We start from the raw sequence: 16,373 nt of genomic DNA on the forward strand, positions 1-16,373 counted from the left end.
CTGGTTTAAATTTTATTTTCATAAAAATTTTTTTTGAGGTGTCCTGGTTTTATTTCTTTCTCTCTAACTTTTTTTTCTATCATGTTAATTTGCACTTCTTCCTTTTCCTGCTCTAAGTTTATTTCCCATTGCTTTTGCTTTTAGTCTTTTCTTGGAAATCTCATCTTTTTTAGTTCAATTATCTCTCTGTAGGAAAATAACTCTTAGGTCTATATTTCTTATCCACCAGTCACAGTTCTGAATCTAGAACTGTGTCCTGAAATTTTCTTTCACATGGTTTGCTATTACCTCAGACAAATGCTGGGCTTATCATTTTTCCATCCACTTCAAACCTTTTTTTTTTTTAATAGCACTGCCATTCTTGTCATTCCCTAAGCTTGACAATTAGTGGTCTTCTTCTCCTTATTCAGCTAGTCACAAAACCCTACCAAGTATTTCTGTCCTTTGTTATGATCATCATCACATTTGACCCTTTCCATTTTTATTGTATTCTATACAATATAGGGCCTGATGTCTAGATTGCTACATTGGCCTCCTAACTCTCACATGAAAATTGTGAATATCTATTTTGGATTATATTTAATTGTGTCTCTCTCTCACCTTGTCTTTTTCATCTTTGTATACCCCAGAGGCCTTGCAGCATAGATAGTACTCAATGAATGTTTTTGAAAATACGGTATTCTAACTCTAATTTCTTCTTTTTTAGTGTATTTTAGTCAGCATTGCCATGTTCTTTTATTTATTTAACAAATATTTATCAAGTACTTATTATATGCCAAGGACTCTTTAGGCGGTAAAGGTGTAGTAATCAAGCAAACAAAAACTTATGAATTTGGTGGGTTTTAGTCTGTGAGGTAGAAGAAAAACAAATTAGCAAAATACACAGTATGTTTAAAGGTGATAACTGCAAAAGAGAAAAATAAATGAAGGAGAGAGAGAGAATCAAGGGTGAAAGGCTGACATTTTGGATTAGGTGGTGAGGAAAGCCCTTTGTAAAGGTGGCATTTGAGTAAAGGCTTGAAGGAAGTGAATGGGGAAGGCAGTGTATATCTGGGGTAAGAAGGTTCCAGGCAAAGGGAATATCAGGTGCAGAAGACCTTAGGTGTAAGCATGCCTGGCATGTTTGAATACTGGGGAGGAGCAAAGTGAATTGGAAGAAGATTAGTAGGAAGCAAGGTATGTATTTGGGGGAGAGGTTTTGAGTGGGAAGAGACAGATTGAGCCTTGGAAGTCACAATTAAGGAGTATGGTTTTTACTCTGAATAAGATGGCTAACCTTTGGAGGATTTTTCTCATACAAATGACATGCTCTGACTTACATGTTAACAGAGTCATTCTGACAACTATATTGAGAAGCCAGAGGAAGCAGGGAGATTAGTTAGGAGCTTTGACAAAAATCTTGTTCAGAAATCATGGTGGCTCAGACCTCAGAGATAGCAGTGAGAAGTATTCTGGTTTGGGATATGTTTGAGGTAGAGTCAACAGAATTTCCTGCTGGATTGGATGTGAGGGGAAAGGAAGACTCAATAATTATTTGAGGATCTTTGGCCTGAGCAGCTGAAGGATAGAGTTGCCATTAACTGAGGTGAAGATGGCTCTGAGAGAACAGGTTTGGCAGGGGTTTTCAGGAATTAAACTTTGGATATGCCAAGTTTGTGACTCCTACTTGGCATCCAAGCAGAGCAAGACTATCTAGATATCACATGGGTATACTAGACTGAAGTTCAGGAGTCATCAGCATAGAGATAATACTGAAAACCATGAGATCGATTGAATCATCTAGAGAATAAGTGTAGAAAGAAAAGAGATTAAGCTTTTGAAGTACCTTACTCTGCCATATTTCTGCTAAGTACACACACCCAAAAGCTCTAGGTTCTCTATGGTCTTTCACAGTGTGGTTTCATGTAAATCTCTTACTTCAGTCAAGCTGGAGTACTTATGTTTCCTAAGCTCTCCTTTTGCATTGCTGCTTTCCTATTTTTGCTTATTCTATTTCTTTTCTTAGAATGCTTTTTTACTTTCAACCCAACTTAAATCCAGTTTACTCCAAGCAGCTTTATCTTATTACAGAACGATTTATTTATTTTTCAAACACTAATTGTTCTATTTCATTTTGCAAAATTCTGTGTCTTTATTCTACCTTCCCCCTTATCTTGTATATATTTTAAAGTTCATCATATTTTTATATATGTCCTTTTTTCTTTCTCATGAACTAATGAGATCTGTGGCAGGTCCATGAGTTTTAATGTGTTCCACAGGGATCAGAATCCCAGTTCTACTCCACAGAGGCAATATGGTGGAAAAGTCTTTCCAAACACTAAAAAGCTGGAGGAAGAACCATGGCTGTTCAGGAACATCTGAACATTGACTCTACTTTTTTCCCTTAGATAGAATTGTGACCTTACTGGCACTGGTTTGTCTTAGGAATCAGCAGGAACCCAGATGTTTGTAATTTCTTTCCATTAAAGGGCATAGCTTGTTAGGGCTTGTTCTTCCCAAATTGGTGATGTTAGCTTCGAGCATAAAAGAGAAGTGGAATCATAACAGTTGAGTTTGTCACACATTGGAACACCCTAGTAGTGCCTGACTCTAGAGGCCAATGGAAGCTGTGCTACATATGCTCCTGCTCTGAGTGGCAACCTCACTAGTGAAAAGATTTTGTATCCTTGGCTAAGTCAAGAGCTAAATGTAAACTTACTATGTGTGTGTGTGTTTTCTTTCCTCTAATTCATAGCTATGGCTAATGTTTATTTAGGGCTTATCGTGGGCCCGTCACAGACCTAAGATTCTATGTGTATTAACTCTTTTAATTCTCGTAACATCCATATGAATTAATTATTTTCAGCATATAACCATTTTCAGATAAGAAATTGAGGAAAAAAAGATTGAGTAACTTCCCTTAATAATAGTTAATACTGAGTGGAAGAATGGGCTTTGATCCCAGAAAGTTTTGATTCAGAGCTTATATATATCATTTAAATATATCTGTATTGATTTCAGAGAGAGGAAGGAGAGGGGGGAGAGAGAGAGAGAAACATCAATGATGAGAGAGTCATTGATCGACTGCCTCCTGCATGCCCCCGACTGGGGATTGAGCCTGCAACTCGGGCATGTGCCCTGACCGGGAATCGAATCCCGATTGCCTGGAGATCCTAGGTCGATGCTCAACCACTGAGCCATGCCTGGCCGGGCAGGAGCTTATATTTTTAACAGCAGTACTATACTAGCTTATCTGAAATGCCGTAAGCTGATTTTAATAATTTCTTTTTGTCTTCTGGTAGGTGTGTCTATAATTTTAAGTAATATATCACTATTCCTTGATTCATCAACTAAGGCAGTAACTATTGATGACCTGCCATTAAAGATTAGGCTTTAATTCATTTAGACTACTGTTGTGCTACTGTACCTTCCTTCAAATTTTATGTAGCTATATCTTATTGATGTTATTTCCTCTATCTTTGCAACTATAGTATACTTAAACCTCTATTTTGCCTTCCATTAACTTTTAGCAGCATCTCTTATATCCCCTTTTTTATAAAGTGAGGATGCACTATTATCATTCATGCCACTTTCTTCAACTCTTACACCCTTTCTGCCTTTTAACTTCTGTCAAATATTTATTTACTTTGAAATTATCAATGCTGAAATTATTTATTTACTTTGAAATTATCAATATTTACATTCTACTTAAGTAAGGCAGTATAACATTGTGGTTTTTACGAATGTAGACATTGGAGCCAGGCTGCCTGGGTTCAGGTCCAAGCTTTACCACATCCTAGCTGTGTGAACTTGGTAAGCTATTTAATCTCTCTGTGCCTCACTTTCAATTGTAAAATGAGGATAATGTACTTATTTCACAGGATTATTATGATTATTATGTGACTTGGTATATGTAAAGCATTTAAAACAGGGACTGGTATATAATAAGTACTATGTGAATGGTTCTTGTTAGTGTTATCATAATTATTCTGTAATCATAATTAACTCTTCCATGCTTTTATTTTATTCTAAAAGTTAAAACCAGTGGAAAATATTTAACTATTTTACTCATTACGATTTTACAATGTGGAACCAAATAGTACACTATGATTACATTTCTTCATCTCTGGGTCCAAAGTCATGAACTTAATAATGATTTTAGAATCAAGGTGAAGTGTGCTATTTTTTATTCTGTTTAATATTTTTTCAAAATTACCTAAGAATTTAAGACAATGACTTCTCTTTATAGCTCCCCCAACCTAAGTTTGGAATTACATTTTTGCTTCTTATTGGCAAAAAAATATATTACTTTCATCATATTCTCAAAATTATCTGACCTTCTCTGTTACACTTGGTTGTAAGAACTCACTTTGTTCTTGGAGACAGTTCTTTCACAACCTATGAAATAAAAAAATTGATAAATTGGACTTTATCAAAATTAAAAACTTTTACTCCATAAAAGAGGCTATTACAACACTGAAAATGCAGGTTATACCTGGAAGAAAATATTTGCAAATCACATTACTGATAAAGAATGTATAGCCAGACTCTGTTACAAATTATTTAGAGATATAATTCACATACATTATGTTAGTTTCAGATGTACAACATAATGACTCGATCTTTGTATATATTGTGAAATGATCACCACAAAAAGTGTAGTTACCATTCATTGTTAATCCATTGCCATACGTAATTACAGAACTTAATTTTCTTGTCTTTCTTTCTTCAATTTTACTTTTAAATTTTTATTGCATTTATTGGGGTGACATCGGTGAATAAAATTAAATAAGTTACAGGTGTACAATTCTGTATGCATCATCTGTATTGTGTGTTCACCACCCGAAGTCAAGTCTCTTCCATCACCATTTATCTCTTCATCCTCTTCTCCCTCCCCCGCCCCTTCCCTCTGGCAGTTACCATGCTGGTGCTGTATATATGAGCTTTTCTTTCCCCCTTGCTTAATCCCTTCACCTTTTCCACCCAGCCCCCCAATCCTTCCCTTCTGACAGCTGGCAGTCTATTCAGGTTTTCTCATTCTTCCTGATTCAATTTTGGAAGATTATGTTTCTAGGAATTTGTCCATTTTGCCCAAGTTGTCCAATTTGTTGGCATATAGTTGTTCATAGTATTTTCTTACAATCCTTTGTATTTCTGTGAAGTTGTTACTTCTTTTTCATTTCTGATTTAATTTATGTGCCTCCTCTCTTTTTCTTGATGAGTCTGGTTAAAAGTTCATCAATCTTGTTTATTTTTTTAAAATAGGTTTAATCTTTGTTGTTGAAGGTATTACAGATGCCTCCTTTTTTCCCCTGTTGGCCTCCTCCACCATGCTCCCTCCTCCACCCCAGGCCTTCCCCACACTAACACTTGTCCATGGGCTATGAATATATGCATATAAGTTCATTGATTAACCTCTTCCTACTCTCCCCCCCCCCTTCCCTCTGATATATGTCAGTTGTATGTTTCAATGTCTCTGGATCTGTTTTTTTGTTTGTTTTTGTTTCAATCCTCACCCGAGGATATTGTTTCCATTGCTTTTCAGAGAGAGTGGAAGTGGGAGAGAGAGAAAGAGAGAGAAACATGGATGTGAGAGAGACACATCAATTGGTTGCCTCCAGCATGCATTCCAGCCAACGCTGGGGATTGAGCCTGCAACCGAGGTACATGCCCTTGGCCAGAATCAAACCTAGGATCCTTCAGTCCAAGGGTTGATGCTCTAACCACTGAGCAAACCTGCTAGGGCTCTGGATCTGTTTTGTTCATCAGTTTATTTTATTCATTAGATTCCACATATAAGTGAGATCATGTGATACTTGTCTTTCTCTGACTGGCTTATTTTGCTTGGTGTAATACTCTCCAGATCCATCCATGCTGTCCCAAAGGGTAAGAGATCCCCCCCCTTTTTTTTTACAGCTACATAGTATTCGATGGTGTAAATGTATCACAGCTTTTTCATCCACTCATCTACTGATGAGCATTTGGACTGTTTCCAGATCTTAGCAATTGTAAATTGCACTGCTGTGAACCTTGGGGGGCATATGTTCTTTCTGATTGGTGTTTTGTGTTTCTTAGGATATATGCCAAGAAGTGGGATCACTGGGTCAAATGGCAGTTCCATTTTTAATTTTTTTGAGAAAACTCCATACTGTTTTCCATAGTGGCTGCACCAATCTGAACTCCCACCAGCAGTGTATTAGGGTTCCCTTCTCTCCACACCCTCGTCAGTACTTGTCATATGTTGATTTGTTGATTGTAGCCATTCTGACAAGTGTGAGGTGGTATCTCATTGTTATTTTAATTTGAATCTTTCTGATAATTAGTGACCGTGAGCATTTTTTCATATGTCTCTTGGCCATCTGTACATCCACCTTAGAGAAGTGTCTGTTTAGGTCCTTTCCCCATTTTCTTATTGGATTGTCTGTCTTCCTTTTGTTAAGTTGTATGAGTTCCTTATATATTTTGGATATTAACCCTTTTTCAGATGTATCCTTGGCAAATATGTTCTCCCATACAGTGGGCTCCCTTTGCATTTTGTTGATGGTTCCTTTTGCTGTGCAGAAGCTTTTTGTTTTGATGTAGTCCCATTTGTTTATTTTCTTCTTTGTTTCCCTTGCCCTAAGAGATGTATCGGCAAACATATTGCCACAAGAGATGTCTGAGGTTTTGCTGCCTATGTTTTCCTCTAGGATTTTTATGGTTTCACGTCTTACATTTAAGCCTTTTATCCATTTTGAGTTTATTCTTATGTATGGTTTAAGTTGGTGGTCTAGTTTTATTTTTTCCATGTACCTGCCTAATTTTCCCAGCACCATTTATTGAAGAGACTGTCTTTCCTTCAATGTATTTTCTTGTCTCCTTTGTCAAATATTAATTGAGCGTAATCGCGTGGGTCGATTTCTGTGGTCTCTATTGTGTTCCATTGATCTCTATATGCCTGTTCTTGTGCCAATACCAGGGGTTTTTCATTATAGTGTCATCGTAGTATAACTTGATATCTGGTATTGTGATCCCTCCAACTTTGTTCTTTCTCAAGATTGCTGTAGCTATTTGGGGTCTTTTCTTGTTCCATATAAATTTTTGGAGTATTTTTTCTAGATCTGTGAAATAAGCCATTGGTATTTTAATAGGGATTGCATTGAACCTATAGATTGCTTTGGGTAGTATGGACATTTTAATGATGTTAATTCTGCCAATCCATGAACACAGTATAGTCTTTCATTTGTTTATGTCTTTATCTCTTTTTTCAATGTCCTGTAGTTTTCCTAGTATAGGTCTTTTACATTTTCTGTTAAGTTTATTCCTAAGTATCTTAATTTTTTTGTTGCCATAGTAAATGGGATTTTTTTTTAGTTTCTCTTTCTGAGAGTTGATTATTGGTGTATAAAAATGCCATTAATTTCTGGGTGTTAATTTTGTATCCTCCTACCTTGCTGAATTCATTTATTAAATATGGTAGTTTTTTGGTTGAGCCTTTTGGGTTTTCTATGTACAATATCATGTCATCTGTGAATAGTGACAATTTTACTTCCTCCTTTACAATTTGGATGCCTTTTATGTTTTCTTTTTGTTTGATTGCTGTGGCTAGGACTTCCAGCCACTGTATTGAATAAGAGTGGTGGAAGTGGACATTCCTGTCTTGTTCCTGTTCTTAGGGGTAATGGTTTTAGTTTTTGCCCATTGACTATGATGTTGGCTGTAGGCCTATCATATTATGTTGAGGTATGACCCCTCTAGTCCCAGTTAATCTTGTTTATCTTTTCAAAGAACCAGCTCTTGGTTTCATTGATCTTTTGTGTATATACTTTTTAGTCTCTATGTCATTTATTTCTGCTCTGATCTTTATTAATTCCTTACTTCTACGTTAGGCTTTGTTTGTTGTTTTTTTCTAGTTCTTTTAGATATAGGGTTAGAATGTTATTTGAGATTCTTCTTTCTTCTTGAGGTAGGCCTGTAATGCTATGAACTTTTTTCTCAGGACTGCTTTCGCTGTGTTCCATAGGTTTGGGGTTGTTGTATGTTCATTTTTATTTGTTTCCAGCTAATTTTTGATTTCTTCCTTGATCTCGTTGGTAACCCATTCATTGTTTATAACATGCTATTTAACCTCTATGTGTTGGATTTTTTTTTAATCTTAGTTGATTTCTAGTTGCATACCATTGTGATCTGAGAAGATGCTGGATATGATTTCAGTCTTCTTGAATTTGTTAAGATTTATTTTGTGTCCTGACATGTGTCTGTCTTTGAGAATGTTCTTTGTGTACTTGGGAAGAATATATGTTCTGCAGCTTTGGGATAAAATGTTCTGTAAATATCAATTAAATCCATTTGATCTAGTGTGTTGTTTAAGGTTGCTGTTTCCTTGTTGGTTTTTTTGTCTGGAAAATCAATCCAGTGATGACAGTGGGGTGTGAAATTCCTCTAATATGAATGTATTGCTGTCAATATTTCCCTTAAAGTCCACCAAGAGTTTTTTTAAAGTATATTTATGTGCTCCTATATTGGTTGCATGTAAGTTTATAAGGGTTATATCCTCTTGTTGGGTCCATCCCTTTAGTATTATGTAGTGACCTTCTTTGTCTCTTTTATGGCCTTTGTTTTGAAGTCTGTTTTGTCAGGTATAAGTATTGCTACTCCAAGTTTTTTTTTCCATTTGCATTTCTGCCTTTCCTACCAGTATTGCTGTGGCTTCTTCTGTAAATCCTTGGTTATAAGACTTCTATTTGGCTAATCTTCAGTTGGGTATTCAGGCTGATTGTTTTATATTTTAGTTGTAATTCCAGTTTGGTCCTGGGAGGAGGTGAGTGTAACATTCCCCTAGTTTGTCACCACCTTGGATCGGGAGAGGGCTCCTCTATTTGTTTGACTCAGATGGAGACTTGGCCGAGGGCAAAGTATCTTTTTCCCTATAAGGATGTTTGATTTACAGAGAGGTCTGGGTGGTTGGGAGTTTGCTAGAATTGATATGAGGATCTCGAAAGATCTCAAATTTAACTTTGTTTGCAACTTGGGTTATGTAATTAAGATGGAGAATTCAAAATAATACAAATTTCCTATTCCTTTGTACTATAGCAATGCTGACTCATCAAATAAATAAAATTAACTTACGCTAAATGTTTCTTCTTCATTGCCTGTTAAAAGCTAATGACAATTTATCAATATCTTGTTTTATATTATCCTATAATAATTAAGAATTAATGAATCAGATACCGATAGAAAAATTGCCTGCTAAAGTAACTTTATATTTGTTCTTTATTCTACTGGTTTCATGTATATGAATTTTGTAAAATGTAGGGGTTTTTTTTGATCAGGTAAAAGAAACCATATACACAAGAACATAATTTGTGTATCTGGAGTTAAAAATATTTAAAATCCTCTTGAATTAATAAAAGTTTGTATAGAGTGATGTTTGCCTTGCTTATGCTATTTTATGGTCATTTACTTAGTTATTATATGCTTATAGCTACAATATACAGGTTTTGTTCCAGCTGCTGGGAATATAAATGCAGAAAAGATACAATTCTTGAATTTTAAGGAGTTTCTGGTCTGGTTATGGAAGGCATTGTCATAAAAGAGGTACAATAGTAGTATATTGTATGCACTTAGAAAGAAATATGTACAGGGTAGAATAGAGCCTAAGATAGGGAGTGATCAGTTTCTGCCTCAGAAGGATGGGGAACTGCTGTCAAGAAAGGTTTACTAGTGAAATGGTGCCTGAATCCTGAAAGGTAAGAAGGTGTTTTTGTTGTTACTATTAGATTAATGTAAAGTCTTTGAGAACAAACAACCTCATCTACTTTGTGTTACAACACAAAGGAAGAATTTGTTAGTAAATAGAAGACTCTCTAAGGTTGCCAAACAATTGCAAGTTTAAAACTATTATAAAGGGTATTTTTTACAAATACCAATAGGTGGCAATATTACCCCATGAAAAAAGACATTAACGAAAGTTGAAAATGACCTTCCTGAATTTCTAAACCTGATAATGAGAATGTTCTGGGTTAAAAATGGATAAGAAAAAGTGAGTTTGAATTTTTTCCTGTGCAGGCCAGCTTTTTCTTGAATATGTCAATGTCTGAGAAACACAGCTCCCTTCCCATTCATCCTGAGCCCCAGAGATCTCCAATAAAAAACTGACTTGTACACCTCTCATTCCAAAGGCCTGTAGGAATCTGAAGCCCTTCTGGAGATTTTTTCACTACACTGACCCAGAAAAAAAACCTGAGCTCCCTGCTATGTGTTTACTAAAAGCTCATTTGCATAAAACATTCTTGAGTTTAAGAGCCTTTAGTGAAGATTTGGGGAAATGATAGCAGCAAAGTTTACACAGCACTTATGCAAACAGTCAGCCTCTTAGGTTTCATGATGTCCTTTGGCCACCTACCAACATGAAGTTTTACTGAATTATTTTGTTTCAATTTTTCTTTTCCTAGTTGGCTCCTCTTTTCTTCTTCTTAACCCTGAAACTTCAGATCCCCCTCCCTCTCCCATCTCCTTCTAATTTCCCTGATGCTCTCTCCTATTTCCTCTCCATCTTTTTCTCTCTCTGTCTCTCCCCACTTCCCCAAACCCACCAAGCTGCTCTACAGTAGGGGCACTTCATTGAGTGTGACCCTCTCCCTAGAAGACATTGATGGCAGTTGATTAACCTGAAATAGAAAGCAAACAATCTTTCTTTTTTCAGTGTAATAAAAATATTTTTAAAACACACCCTAGAGATATTTTTAAAAAACACACACAAAATTGGTATCACAGTTTTTAGCTGCTGATTGTAGGATTTTTCTTACCAGGATGTTATTAATGAGGTCCTTAATGTTCTTTACTCCTCCCTCCATCTTGCATGTGCCTAGAAAATAAACCCCAGTTCCTTCTGTGACCTATCATATTTGCATTATTTGCTATTGATGTTTTCCCCTCCTTAGTATTCTTTATCTGTGTGTCTCAGTGTGGTTCCAGGATTACTGCCAATTTGAAAATTGTGATTGGTTGCCTATAGGGGACCATTCTTCCCCCCAAAACTTTTATTATGAAAAATTTTAATATAAAGAAAATTTGGAAGATTGTTGAAAGTATCTATTACCTAGACTCTATGATTGTTAACATTATGTTTGCTTTCCACCTATCCATCTTATTTTTTGATGCATTTCATAATAACTTGCAAGCAGCTTTGCACAGTGGCAGTATCACAGCCAATGAGGTTTATCCAAGGATTGATTATTGCTAATTGAAAACAAAGTAAGTTGCAGGCATAAGTGTACTTCACTCCTAGACATTTTATCATGCATGTAACTAACTGAGTTTAGTATTTTTCAGTTCATTTTTTTTTAAAGGTAAAATTTATATAATAGTGAAATCTAAATCTTAAGTGTACCATTAGGTAAGTTTTGACACATGGAAAAGCCAGGTTTTTTTTTCTTCAAAGTAAATTGCAGGCATAATTGTAGTTCTTTCCTAGAGATTTTAGCATGCATGTATCAACCCCTATCAAGATATAGAGGGTATATTTGGTTGTTAGTTTTTCTATACACAGGGAGTATAAAATGGTTAAATTTTGGACTTTTCCAGGTCTGAGTATACTAGTGAGATGAAATTACTTATTATAGTATAAGGGATTATAGGTGAGTTTTATTTTATAGGTGCAGAAATGCATCTCAGATTAAGATCTGCATCTGTGCTTTTTGTTTTTTGTTTCATCTCTACGACATTACAAGTAAGCAGAAACACTCAGAAGTGAAATGGCCAGTACCTGTGTGTTAAGAGTAGGAAGTAGGTCTATTTTTTGATATGTATCTCAATCACCCGGAATGCTTTATACATTTGGCACTCAATAAATATTTGTTGTCACCAGACAGGCTGGCACAAAAATTTACTGGTTCTATTTTATGATTATTGCTTGTTCACCTATAAAATAATGATGGGATCATAGAAGTCAAAGCCATGGAGAACATCACACATCTTTCTCAGCTGTTCATCAGTCACTACTTGAAGTAGGGTTAAAGGTAGAGGATATGACACTGAGAGCTTCTCAAGGGCACAGAGATGAAGAAAGAATGGCAGCTAAATTCAGATGGAACAGCTTTGAGTTTCCAGCAGTAAAGAGACCTTGATTCTGAGTTTTCTTATGTTTCCTATTGGGGTTTTGACCCTGTGCTCCAGTGTTGCAGGGCCTGCAGGTGCATGCAGATGAGTAATGACTGCTTTTTAAATATGTTTATTTGGAAAAATTATGATACTACATGCTATAGAAAGGGATATATAGCAAAAACAGTGGCATGATATTTTAACACTAAGTTATAATCAAGGAATTCAGATATGTTTTCAAATGCTACACCAAATTTCAACACCCCAGATGCCCACAGAAACCCATTAGAAATCATTGCTTGCTATTCCATGTTTTTGGGTGTAGCTCCCACTTCACTGACAAAGTCAAATATGCAAAGAGAAACCTGTCTCTTGGTCACAGATCTTTTTCTTCCCAAAGGGGAATTTGCTGTAGAGGAAATAATAATGACATTTTGGTTATAGTTCAGTTGCAGAGAATAAAAATCACTCTAACTTATTTAAGCAGAAAGAGCATCAATGACTTACAAACTTTAGATTGAACTTCCAGGAATGTTTCCAAAGCCATACTAGCTGCCAAGGGATTGTTGCCTTTGTCACAATCAGAAGCTATAGCATCAAGAAGACACCACTACAGCTATCAGCTCCAGAGCCTCTCTGAGCAGAAAGTAGCCTTTCAAGTTAGGAAGCTGCTACTACAGTTGCTGTTTCAGACTGTGGCACTGTTTTTCTAAGCCACACCAACCAAAATGGGTGTCAAAGCCAGGTTTAACATCTGATTGTAGGAACTTAAAATCTAGAACCCTAGGTGAGAAGGATTGGGAAATAGTTTTTAGCTTTTTAGCCTCTGCATATTGGAAGAAGGATTAGAACATGTACTGAGTGAGCCATTTCACAGTATCTACTAAAAATATCTAAAACTTGTAGAGTTGACCAAGATGGCACCATAGTAAGCTCCTGAACATCCATCCTCCAATTGATGCACCAAATGTACAGCTACACTCGAAGAAATTCCTTCTGAAAGAAATCCAGAAACTAGCTGAACACCAGCTACACATTGGGCAAATGAGAAAATACCCACATAAAAACAGTCAGGAAAGGCTGAGACACACTTGCCATAAACCCTTCCCCCATACAATTGAGAGGGAACCTCCAACTCCCAGCTTCTTTCTGAAGAGCAAAGAGTTTGGACTGCACATCTAGCACCCCTAGTTTTAAGACTCCCACCTGAGGGATGGACCATCAAAACACCTAGCTCTGAAAGCCAACAGGGCTTGTGTCTGCAAGACCCATAAGACTATAAAGTGAAGGAATTTTTAATGGGTGTGCAAGTATATGACATGGCTGTCTGTCTAGGGCTCAGAGCAGTAGGAGCCTGTAAAAATGCCCATCTCCCAGTCTTTCCCTGAAAGGAATCCAGCTGCCTATTTTACAAGCTGCTGCTTGAGGGTATGGTTTCTAATTTTAGCATACATCTAGGGGCTGGCTGTGATCATCCTTTGAGCTTGAAAGAGTCAGTGGAGGGCACTTCCTCTGCCTTTGTCCTCTGCTTGCTCCAACAGTAAAACCAAGTCACCTGTATGTCATTGGTAGGAGCTTGTATGCACATCTGGCATCTGAGCATGTAGCTACCACCTGAATACAGGATCCCAGAACACCTGGCTCTGATAGCCAATGAGGCTTGCCTTCACAAGTCCCACAGCATTGTAGCAAAGAAGCAGTTTGTAAACGGAAAATGCGAGCATTTGCTGTGGTTATACACCCAGGGTTCAACACAGAGGGAGCAGGCAAAAATACCCATCTCTCAGTCTTTCCTTAAAAAATAATCTGATGTATATAGGCAGCTGTCTGATGGAGTTTAGCATACATCTAGAGGCTGGCTGTGATCCCTCCTGAACACTGGGGAAGCTGTTGGATATTTCCCTTGCCTTTACCTTCTGGCTCGCTACAATAAAACCTAGTTCCCAGTATCTCCCTGGAAGGAGCTTGTATACATGTCTGGGTCCCCAGATTTTGTGGCTGCAGCTTGAGGGGTGGGCCTTCAAACCATCTAGCTCTGATAGCCAACAGTGCTTGCATTCACAAGCTCTACAGAACTATAGAAATTTAAAAAAACCAGTTTTTAAATGGGTGCAGGAATACCATCTGTGGCTATACACCTGGGCTCAGCACAAAGGGAGCAGGCAAAAATACCCATTATCCATTTTCTCCCTGGAAGGGGCTTAACTACATTCTTTACCAGCTGCTGTCTGAGAGTTCATGTTCTGATTATCCTACTGCTAGGTGCTGACTGCAATCCTCCTGCCTGGGATACAGATGGGTCTTGACAACTTCACCTACTGGGAGCCATAAGAACAAAGGTGGTGCCTTGGATAATCACACAGGTTTAATTTATAACCAAGAACTTGGGCTGAGCTGATTGATGAGGTTCATCTACAGGAGACCTCTCTGTCAAGACTGGGAGAGGTGGCTGTTTTTATTTAGTGTGAAGAAAATAGCACAGAAAGGCAAGGAAAATGGAAAACACATACATGCGCGTGTGCGCGCACACACACACACACACACACACACGGAATATGTTCCAAACAAAAGAACAAGACAAATCTCCAGAAAGAAATTTTAATGAAATGGAAATAAAGAGATTTACCTGGAAGAAAATTCAAATACGAGTCATAAGGGGCTCACTGAAGTCAGGAGAAATAAGGCATGAACAAAGTGAGAATTTTAAAAAAGATATAGCAAATACTTAAAAATTACCAAACAGATCACAGAGCTGAATAGTAAAATTAATTAACTGAAAAATTCAGTAGAATGGGTAAACAACAGACTAGGTCAAGGAGAAGAAAGGATCAACAAAGTCAAAGACAGGGCAGAAGAAATCATCCAATCAGAGAAGCAAAAAGAAAAATGAAAAAGATTGAAGATAGCATAAGAGACTTATGGAATACTAACAAGTAGACAAATATACACATTATAGGGGTCCTAAAAGAAGAGAAAGAGAGAGGAGCAAAAGAACTTATTCAAAGAAATAATGGATAAAAACTATTCTAAGCTGGGGAAAGAAACATATGTAGCTCCACAAAGCCCAGGAGATCTAAATAAGATAAATCTAAAGAAACTCACACCAATACACATTAAAATTAAATTATCAAAAGTTAAAGACAGGAGAGAATAATAAAAGCACTTGTTACATACAAGGGAACCCCCATAAGACCATGAACAATTTTTTCAGCAGAAACTGCAGGCCAGAGGGAATTTGATACATTTAAAGTACTGGAAGAAAGAATTTGCCAACCAACAGTACTCTGCTAGGCAAAATTGTCCTTCAGATGAGTTTTCTTCCAGACAAACAAAAGCTGAAGAAGTTTATTACCAATAGACCAGCCTGATAGGAAATGCTAAATGGACCTCTTCAAGCTGAAATAAAAAGATGTTAATTTGTAACATAAAAACATACGAAATATATAACTCACTAGTAAAGGTAAATATATAGTTAACTCCAGAACATTCAAATATTGTAATGGTGATGGGTAAATCACATAACTCTAGTGTGAAGGTTAAAAGACAAAAGTATTAAATAACTATAATAATTTGTTAATGGGTACATAATATAAAAATGTGTAAATTGTGATATAAAAAAACAAAATGGAGTTGGTAAAAATGTAAAGCTTTTGTATGCATCTGAAAATAAGTTGTTATCAGCTTAAAATAGACAGTCATAAATGTTTTATGTAAGCCTCATGGTAAACACAAAGCAAAAACCTGTAGTAAATACACAAAAGGGAAAGGAATCAAAGTCTGCTGTTACAGAAAATCATCAAATCACAAAGGAACTGAGCAAGAGAGGAAGAAAGGACCAGAAATTACAAAAAAATACAAAACGAATAAAATGGTAATAGTAAATCTATACCTATCAATAATTACTTCAAATGTAAATGAACTAAAATCTCCAATCAAAAGGCATAGAGTGGATTAAAAACAAAGATCCAATTATATGCTGCCTACAAGATACTTAAGCTTTAAAATAAAATGTTTTTATTGATTTCAGAGAGAGAAAGGGAGAGGGAGTGATAGAAATGTCAATGATGAGAGAGAGTCATTGATGACTGGCTCCTACAGGTCCCCTACTGGGGATTGAGCCTGCAACCAGGGCATGTGCCCTGACCAGGAATCAAACCCTGATCTCCTGCTTCATAGGTCGATGCCCAACCACTGAGCCACACTGGCCAGACAAGCTTTTTTTTTTTTTTTTTTTAAAGGAGCTGTTTCTTAGGGCTATGGTTAAAATGTAATAATTCATTCTAGTTGAGCCCTGTGAAGGCTACTTCAGCTTT

General features: G+C 36.6%; 1 protein-coding gene across 5 annotated transcripts in view; it reads left to right on the forward strand.

Moving 5' to 3' along the window:
• Positions 1 to 16,373, forward strand: part of LOC308550151 (fibrous sheath-interacting protein 2-like) — a 102,727-nt gene that overhangs the window by 24,963 nt on the left and 61,391 nt on the right. The gene's annotated exons all lie outside the window — the stretch shown is intronic.

The sequence above is a fragment of the Miniopterus schreibersii genome (assembly GCF_964146895.1).
Source record: "Miniopterus schreibersii genome assembly, chromosome: 1".
Lineage (NCBI taxonomy): Eukaryota > Metazoa > Chordata > Mammalia > Chiroptera > Miniopteridae > Miniopterus > Miniopterus schreibersii.